This window comes from Lissotriton helveticus, chromosome 5_1 (genome assembly GCF_964261635.1).
Source record: "Lissotriton helveticus chromosome 5_1, aLisHel1.1, whole genome shotgun sequence".
In the NCBI taxonomy this organism is placed as follows: Eukaryota; Metazoa; Chordata; class Amphibia; order Caudata; family Salamandridae; genus Lissotriton; species Lissotriton helveticus.
Window position 1 is genome coordinate 1,000,491,177 of NC_136065.1, and position 10,651 is coordinate 1,000,501,827.

Below are 10,651 nucleotides of genomic sequence, written 5' to 3' on the forward strand. Positions count from 1 at the left end.
TTCGGTATAACAGCCATTTGCTAAAATATAACATTCTATGCCAATTGGCGCCGCGCAATGAAGCAAAATTAAACTGATTAATAGTTTTCCATAATTCAGTTGGTAATATCAGATTTTCCTGTGTATGCGATTTACATATAGCTTTAGAAGTCAACTCTTCCTCACGGCTCTGTATCAGACAATGTTTCAATTCCCCAGGTTTTTTTCTAACCTCCTTTACGAAAAGATCTACTACTAATGGAGAAGTGTTACTGATGATAATACTGGGGTCTAATTGCGTCAAAGTTTTATAAATCAAACTTTAGGACCCGATTAGCAAAAAATTGCCAGAAATCAGACGTGTCATATCATCGACAGTTAGCCAGGACCCATTCCCCAAAAAATCAGCTAACGTTTTAAACCCTGCGCGACCCCAGTTTTCAGTAACTATAGATTCAATCTTAATCCTCAAAAGGGCAAAAACACCAATTAATAGAGTTAATAAATTAAAAATTGGGAAGGAATACCTCTTAAACATAGCATCTCGACGTTTGAAGAACCACATTAGGGTCTTATATCGAACAAATTTAGGTAGTTTCAGCACAAGAAGTGGGGATAGAGTCTGAATTTCTAAACATATTAACTCAATTTTTTTTGTTGAAATAAACCCGTACCTGGGTTTGAATTTTTAAATCTGTCTAGGTACTGTGCGAAAAATGCATAATAATAGTCTTTTAAATTTGGTAATGAAAGACCTCCATACTCAGTTTCTTCATTTAAAGTCCGTAGGTCGATTCTGGGCGTCTTTTTTGCCCAAATAAATGCGGAAAACATAGATTCTATTTTGGAAAAAAAAGAGCCAGGCAAGAAAACTGAAATAGTGGAGAATAAAAAATTGAAAAGGGGGACTATTGACATTTTAATCAGAGCGATGCGTCCGAAGAGACCCCAATTATAGGGTCATCAGCATATCTATGGCACTGCGTATCCTAAGAAAGAATGATAATAGTCAGTGGTTGTAAGAGACCCCAATTTCTTACAACCACTTACTATTATCATTCTTTCTTAGGATACGCAGTGCCATAGATATGCTGATGACCCTATACTTCATTTAAAGGCATCAAATCCACACTGGCAACAGCCTATTACAAGAGTTTGCAAATTCACCCTTACCATTATCACTCACCTATGCGATATTCAACCAAGGACCATAGCAAGTAGGCTAACATTAACTGTCTTTCAAAGAGATATTATACCAGACGGCTTAAAACTGAAACAAGTCTTTCCTTTCATTTGACACCTCTCTCTGGATTCTGCGGCAATTCATTCAGAACTTTCCCAAGCCAATACAATCATAACTTGTAACAGACATTTATTAATCTAAGGGACTGATCGCCCCACCCTACACATTACACCATAAAATCAAATCCTTTCAGATTGGCCACAGCTCTAAAGTAAGATTATTCCCAAAAATATAGAAATGGTGTCCAAACAAGCAGATCATATCATTTTCCCGGGGACGTAAACAACATATGGGGTCTCCTTTTTAGCAAAAGCAGCTCCGGACACTCATCTCAAGCAGGAATGAATTTAAAACAATGTGTCAATGCACAGTCATTCTGGAAACCCAGTCTCAGACTCTTGCTAGTCTTCACGATTACTAATATTAATTATTCCTTCCATGTAAAGAGTATCTGGGGGTAAAATGCACCCCATTCAAACAGGTGCATTAAGGTGTATTTCATCCTACAGTGCACCCAAATAAATCATCAAGACAGCTTTTGTCAGAATTTTTTTTGAAAGACAGTAAGCAACCTAGCTCAAATGCAAATTCTAATCTGTGTTTGGAGGCCCAAAATACCTCTCTGACCTTCCTTTGCACAACCCCAGCAATTCCATATTATCTGAGTCCACTGCAGAACATCAGCTCGTCTATATCTTATGAAGACGTTTGTATCTGTCAGGTAATAGGAACGGTTAGACCAAGCTGTTCTTGTCACTGCAGAAAGAATCCCATATGGACTCCACAAACCTAGAATTTCTAGCAAGAAATTATAGTTTGTGGTGCTAATTTCGTCGTGTTTCAACACTAATGTCCCTGAAGTTTACTTTGTTTTAGGATTTTCGCTTTTTAGTACATTCATGCACATGAATAATGTATTCAATACCCCAATCTTTTAAAACCAGACGAAGTATATTGAAACCTTTGGCTTACATGCTTACATTTAATGAGCCAATAGTTAGGACAGGATTCTTAGTTCCCGGCGGTTGAGAACTGGTGTGGCATCAGAGGGAAGTATCATTAAGCTAGGTAACCAAAAAAACACGCTACTTAGAGAGGTACAAATCTTTAACAGAAAGCTCTCTGTCAAGTAAGGTACTGCCTATTCTGCACAACGCTGTACAACTGTGGGGATACATCTGGACATTCTTTTTTGTATATGCATTATTTCCCTTGATGTAATAAAGTAAAAGAAAGACGTAAGTGGTGTTTAGAAACTCATGGACCAGGGCCCATTCAACATAATTCTGAGGGCCTACAAAAATGGCACTCTGTTGTTTGTAGTTTAGGCTTTTTTGTCTGGTACAACAAAGAGGGAAGCTCGGCCCTTCTGTAATGCCTGACACTGCATTCCCATTTTTGCTTTCTGTGATTTACATACGGGCATATCCAATGTATATTTTTGATAGTATTCTTGGACATCGATTGTTACCAGTTCAGAGCATGTATCGGGTTAAACCACCTTCTTAGGAAGGCAGAGAATGTATGCAAACCAGAATGGTCTACACGTTTTCAACACCACGTGTGGATCAGTATGATGGGACCAAGATGGTGCCTGTGACCCTCTGCTCAGAGCTAGGAGGGAGCAGGGTCAGGGTAGTTGGTGAGACCCAACCTACCCCCTCTCAAGAGCTGGCCATCTGATGGGGAGGCAACTCACATTGCTGTTCATGGGGATTTGTGGCAAGTACAAGCACTGTAAAAGTGTATACATGCACAGTCGACCATGGCCTACATTTTGTTACCCAGAGTTTTTTGTTTTGTTTTGTACTGCACATGCATTTTCCACTTGAGCATGTAGAGGTTTATTCCCACCTAACAGCATTACCTACCTACCCCCATAGGCATTCTCTTATGTATGGAATTCATTTTTTACTTTTCAGTAGTTTGTAAAGGTTTTCAGGAGCATCACAGGGAAGTTTTACCAATGTCAGTTTTCCCAGGAGTTTTCCTGGAAACCTTTCTGAATTAGGTTTTCAGATGAGCAAATAAAGAAGTGTATATTGACTCATGTGAACATTTGAGGGGAAGGGAAAGGGAAATTGATCAATTTGGGGCCAATTCAGTAAGGCACTTATGAGTGGATGAAGTAGCATCAAAGAAGTGCTACTTCTCATATTCATGATTGCTTTTGTGAATTGCCCCAAAATGGACAATGCCTTATTAGTAAAATTGCAAAGAGGGTTAAATATTCCGATGTTTAGAGGTTTCTTGGCCCCTTGGTGAAGTACTACTACACATACTCATAAATGAATAGGTCCCTTCGTTGTTTCCTTTCTTCTCCTTGAGGAAATACTTTCCACTCAAGGAGTAATCCTTCTCCTACTCCCTCACCACTACTGGAGGTGCTCCCTACACATTCTCACAAAGTAAGGGGATTTTTCCTGTGCTTTACACTGGGCATCCTAACTATTTTTTGGTTGGCAAGTGGCTGAGAGAAAAGTAGCAGGATTCCCACAAACGGTGGGGGTCTGCACACACTTTCAAGGGAATGTCTGCCCTGCAGCTCCCAGTCCCTGCCCATGAGTGTCGATTTCCTCCCATGTAATATTTACACCATACTGGTGTAATATTATATGTGAGCAAATGGTTTTATGAATGTACATTTTTTTATTTTGTGAATTCTGAATTAAAAAAAAAGACTAATAAAACAGGAATCTGCATTTGGTAATGAAGTTGTTTGCACTTTCCCATGTGCCTGGACCTTACACACAGCTTTACATTAGGAGGCATTGCACATATGCCCCCTAAAGGCCTGTGCCATACACACAATAGTGTACCAGGGCCTCAATGGTGTGACACTCTGTTTTTTAGGATATTTATTGCTAATATTTAGTGGAATGCCTGCACTTTCACGGTCCTTAGAGTAGATATTACACAAACGATCCTATTAGCATCTGACTCTGAAATCATAAATGCTGTGTTACATGCAACCTTTTTTTCACTGATTCCATGCTGAGATGGTCCCGAGGGGTGCTAATGTGACAAATCAGTTTCATGCTTTCCATGCTGGTGCACGTGCCATCACGTCGTCATGCAAAGAAGAAGCATAACACGATTTAGAAAGGCTTTATAGTTCATCCGCTGTGAACATCTACAGCTGAACAACGCCTGTAGAGACTCTTTCAGGAAAATAAGCTTCATTCAACTATAACTTTATGGTCTGAATTATTTCTCCTCATCCTCAGAATTATCATAGGGTTCAGTTTCCCTATAAACAAATGGGTGGAGCGGATCATTTGTAGTATTAAATCCACGGTTGAATTTCTGGTAGCGCCATGTAAGGTCTCATTTATGATGCCCTAGCGGCACTTTTGTGCCACCGGAGCAGCAGTTTTTTGACGCACTGATAGCAAAATGTGCCGCAGTATATTTACATGTTTACAAGGCCACAAAGTCACTTTACTGGCCTTGTAAATATGTGGCCCGCTCACGCAGAACACTGTGTGAAAAGGGGCGTTACGAGGGTGTTGCTGTGGGTGTTCCCATGCAACGCCCATGGAATCTGCAGCATTCCCAGATTTACAAGGAATCGTAAACCTGTGAATGCGTCAGAATCCTACCCCTCCCCAAGGGAGGCATAGGAGTGGCACGACGGGGAGAAATACTTTTATTTCTTCTCGCTTTTGCCTCTATGCGCATAGAAAGAGGAAAATGCCATCAAGGATTCCCTTGCTGCACAAAAACAATCATCCCCGCAATGCAGACACCCTTGCAACATGACGCAAGGTTGTCTGTGTTGCGCCTGGCTGCTGTTTTTGCTCCAGCGCAGGGGAGAAGGAGAGGAATGCGCCTTATCTTGTCAGCCCTTTTCTTTTGATGCATGGCAGTGCATCAGGAAGGCTCGCTGCACTGCCAGGTGTCAAAAGTTTTTAAATGAGGTCGTTTTAGGGCCTAATTTGGCACATGGATGAAAAAAATGAGGCACGACCTGTGCAAACGGTTTATGTGCCGATTGTCAAAGTTATTGTACCATTTGTTTGTCACCGCCAGCACCGAGCGCATAATTTCAACAGGACAGAGCCCTTAGGGCTCACCTCTTAAAAGACACTGCTGTAAAATATGTGCAGAACACGGTATTGAGTCTGAGCCCAGACATACTGGAGGGCAGCAGTGTTCCAGATCAGCCTCTGAAAATGAATCTCTGAGTGCAAAATAATGTGTGCTGCTACTTTCTATGTTCTCCTATATTTCATTTTCAGACTTCCAAATCTTCATGGGCTGTATCATGATGACTGAGATGCAGCTGTTTTTACATAAATTGCATTGTGCATATTAAATGCAGCAACTACAGCGAAGATAGGGCTGCCCCTTAGCTGTAGAGTAGCTCCTACTGATCAGAAGAATTATTCTGAAAGTGCACGCTCAAGTAGGAGACATTTTAGGCATTATGCTATGTAAAGTAGATACAATTAACTTCAAATTTCTTCAATATAGTGCATTAGCTACAGGCAGCAAAGCTCCGATTTAGAAGAAGACACCCACTGCTCACTGTTTTCGAGGTGTCCGGTCTAAAGATCCCGCATCAACTCGAAAAAATTCTGAGTTCATGCCATTAGCATGTACACATGTTAATAAAACAGCTCTGGTTCACAGCACTGCTGCATTTTGTTTCTGGGTCTGATATTGCAGCTCTTCTGTAAAACTGGCCCCCACTGCTCCAAAACCGGCCCCCACCCTTCCAGCCTCTCGGGGAAGCACTCGATGCCCTCTACGGCCAGTCGGACCCTGTTCGCCACGGACTGCCTGTACTTCTCAACATTAGAAAGTGCGAAAGAAAGTCAGACATATAGAGAGCAGGTACGTAGTTAACAATCATTGGTCAGGGGTGGCCGGCATGGCTCGCGGGTGGGGTGTGGGCGCGTGGGGCCGGGCTCGTGAGTTGCTTGAAATTTTTTTTTACCTTGCTGCTTCCGCCGCCGGGTCCAGCGTCTTCTCTGCTGCTCGCCTGTGTCGGACTCCAGGTCGAACAGGAAGCAGGCAGGCAGACTTCCACCGCCTAAGCCAATCACAACGCTCCAATGGGCTGTAGGGGTTGGTGTGTTCTCCATGCAGGATGTAATGCAAACTGCAGGGAGAACAGGGGAGTGTGCATGGATGTTTTGGGCGGCCCAAGAGGGCCGACCAAACAGTCATTGCGCACAGGAGTGTTCTACCACTCCTCCCCTGCAGCTCTGCCCCACCCTGTGCCGGCCCCTCATGCACTACTGCAGCAGGAGAAAAAAATTAAGGGCCCGATGTAGGTGGCTAATTACCGGTCGGTAAACCCGAAATTCGGTAAATTTGAGGCTTACCGACCGGTATTGAGCCATTTCCGATGTAGGTGATGATTCGGTAAATACAGAATCGGTATTTACCGATTCTATATTTACCGAATCGTTATTTACCGATTCGGTATTTCATCGAATCGGTAAATGGTATGTAGGAAGCACATTTAAGAGTGCTTATGTGCTTTAAGTATTCGTTATTTACCACCAACTACAAGTTGGTGGTAAATATCGAAAACCTTTACAAAAGCAATTTTGTGCTTTTGTAACAGTGCCATGTGGCAGACACACATGCCCTTAGGGCATGTATGTGTGCCACATGTGCACACATGCATGATTCAGGGGTGCAACAGGGTGTCAATGTAACACCCTGCCACCCTTGAATATGTGCCCCCTATTACCAATTCGGTATTTACCGAATCGGTAATAGTGAATGGCTTCCTATTCGTTCCTATGGGCCTCCAGGCCCATAGGAATGAAGGGGAATTACCAAATCTGTAAATAACGATTCTTCAATTCCGAATCTTAACCATTCAGTAAAATTTACAGATACATAGCATTTACCGATTCTAAAATACCGAATCGGTAAAAGTCGGTATTTTAGAATCGGTAAATGTAGATTACCTACAGAGGGCCCTAGATAATGATAACCTTCTGATATTATCATTTTATTTTTCCTTTCTGTGCTGTTCCTGGCAGTGGAGCAACGCTCCTTCGTCTTAGCGGAGGAGCTGCCACTGTCATTGGTAATGCATCGGTTTCACCTATGTAATTAATAAAGAGCTGTTTTCATCGACCATCGTCCGGGAGAAGGAAAGAGCTCCCTGATAGATAACACGGGAGTGGAGAAGATGTGTCGCAGCGCTAGAGCTGCTGACTCGAGAGCTGGGGATCCCAGTTCAAGTCTCAGTGGCTCTGTGCAACATCCATCCTTTGATCCTATGCAAACCACTTAATCTATATGGGTGATCAATTGTTATATAAATATACTACAAAAGTATAAGGCAAAACTTTCTGAAAATGTAGTTCCACCAAAGCAGATGTTACCAGTATTTCGGCAGCGGGAAACTGATAAGAAAAGCAAACGAAGAACAAGCATTAGTAAATGCAGGAAAATATGCTACAGCCAATATAAATGGAGGAAAGGTAAGTGATTTCTCAAGCACAGTGCAAGTGCTGTGCAGACGAATCCTAAAAATAGTGCATCAGGGCAGAGGCACCTGCCCCAAGTTCATGAGAATCATAGTTCATTCCATATATGGTTTTCTGTTACTAGCCAATGTTAGGGGTTTGGGCTCCCATTTTCCTTGCTTGTATTAGGGCCCAGGGGCCCAAGGTATGATGAAAGAACTAGAGACTTGAAGTGCATTTTAAATGCATTAAAAGGGATTCATGTTAACTTGAGTTTGATACAGATGAAAAACCTCTACTTTGAGTCTGGTGAACACCCGAGGGTATTATAACGAGTACAAAGCTCAAGATAAAAATTAAGAAGTTCTGTTTTCGACTGAATAATCCCATTATGGAGGCTAGGGATGTATACATTATGGTATGAGTACATTATAACATGGTGATACGCGAGCCGTTTGCATTTGCCATTAGCTCTGCCAGTTTTTACGAGATTATTTTTTCAATTATTAATACACATTAATTCCTGACATAACGAATCCATTAACTGTGTTGGCAATTAATATGTATTTCCACTGAGGGAAAAAGTAATCATGAATAAATTAATAGTGATCTGTGTATGTGCGTGAACAGGTGGTGACCTATTAAAATCAAGTTAAATTTAAAAGTAGAGCACTGACAAAATTCACAGCAGAGAAGGAGCAATCATTTTCATCCAACTGAGTGCAACCTGATAACTAATGTGTTCTCTCCTGCAGATTATAATGGTAAATGGCAATATGACCTCCATATTTTTAAACAGTGGCCACACTGGGCACTTCCAAGGTGCTTGCAGTGTCATCATGGCCTTTATTATAAACGTAAGTTAAGTTATACTTTTTTCTGTTTGAAAGATTTTATTGAAATAAAGCACATGCGTAATAAGTACAATGGTACATATTTCAGCGCATATATAGATTATGAGATATAATGTAACAGAGATTAGCGCTAAATATATATATATTACACATTATGGTAAGGGTAACTGTAATAAGGATATTGTTTAATTAATTGCAATAAAATATATCGGTATGCCAATAGTGTCTAACATCAAATTAAGCTCTTTAATGTAAGTCTAGCAATTACAAAAAAGTTTTATTAATAAACCAATAAACAGAGAGTAAACAATGAGAGATAAGAGGGGTGGAGAAAGCCTGGACGAAGAGATGGTCTTGATTGCAGACATATCATATTATAATTGAAATCGAGGATCTTGAGCGGTGCTCTTAGTTTAAGAAAGTAAGCACAATTGTCTTTGGGTTGATTATGGAGGTTTGTTCTGTTGTAGGGATACATCAAGAGCACTCCACCGTTTCCTTCAGGAAGATAATGAATGTGATTTCTGGAAGTAAATGTTGTCAGCAGTCCTACCGAAACAGGGCCAAGCCCACCATGTATGGAATGAAATATTCGGAGAGCTTTTCCATTCCGAAAAGATCAATTTCATTCCTATGGCCAGCTTCAGATCCATTAATTGGAGGTCTACCAGATTCAGAGTCAGTGTAGAGGAGAATGCCTATAAGAGAGCTGTGGTAGCGTCAACGGAGACTGAAGTCTTAAAAACAAACATGCTGTAACACTGGTAGGTTTTCATGCCACAACGAGAGGATATGTTTACAATTAAATAATGTGCGAGCTATGTCCCCGGACTCCTATTTAAAATTTCAACAGAGGTTTAAATCAGCTAGACCCAATGTATGGTACTTCACAGGGGTCTAATATACATTGTGCAGAATCCACCGTCTTATTTGCTCAATGGCAGCTGTAATTTTTCTTTTAAAAGGAGCGCTCCAAATATGTGGCCAGGCTGAAGGTGATATATAATTCCCAGAATAGGACCTGTTAAGTGTTCCCTGTGTTAATAGACTTCCAAATTAGGTGTTGTTTGGGTTTCAAAAGGAGATTATATGTTCTTTAGGCTACATGTCCTAACTTTGTGAATTTCTCTAATAAGTATGGGAGGTCTTGATTATGGATAAAGCACAGTTTCCGTATTTCTGCATTCATCTTGAGATATTTGTAAAAGTCTAAATTGGAAAAGTTTTTTTTAATTGTAATTCAATGAAAGAGATAGTATTAGGTCGGGTACCCAAACCTTTAATCTGGTTAATCTCTTTTTTCCCCGACTTTCCCCAAAAATTGAAGTATCATCAATCTTGATATGTCTGTTTAACCTCAAAGAGGCACACTCCGGTTTAGATACTTTTCACAGTAGTTTTTTGTCTAGAGTGCGGAGGGTGTTTGTTGAAAAATCTCATGTGATTTCCTATATTAAGGTGATTAATGTTATGTACGGTGAGTAGTGTACATAAGGGGAGGGGTTGATGCAGGGCTCTCTCAATGGCGGCCCAAGTAGGAATATCGAAATTAGGCAAGGAGAATAACCATGTGCCTTGTATGTCTAGGATGCAAATTGGTATTTTTGAAAATCTGGAAGCCTTTACTATTTCAGTTTGAGAGGTGGGTTTGTTGAGACTATTTAGATTCCGTGTTCAATTTTGGGAGTGTCAGTTTGTCAAGAAATTCTTCACAGCTTTTAAAGTCAATGGCTTTATGAGGTTGGTAGACGTTTTCATAGAACATTTTTAAACCCTCTAGACTTTCACTAGAAGAGATACGTTTTAAATTAGTGTGGCCTCCAATAGAGTGGATGGTCAGTTTACTTCTAAATTTGAATAGTTAGCATGATATCTTCTTCAACCATTTTTTCTTCTTTTCTCACCGAAACCCATTTTTACATAAGATTTTGTTAAATTCATATTTGAAACGTTTCACTTAAGGGACAGCTGCAGAGCCTTTGGTGTGATTAATTGTCTAGCTTTTTGATCTTGAGGTCTATTTCATTGAGGCGCTGTTGGTCTTTCTTATTTGTGGCAGCCATCAGACTAATAATACATCCTCTAATGGTGGCTTTAAGTGAATCCCATATGTTATTACCAGTTAAATAATGATTGCT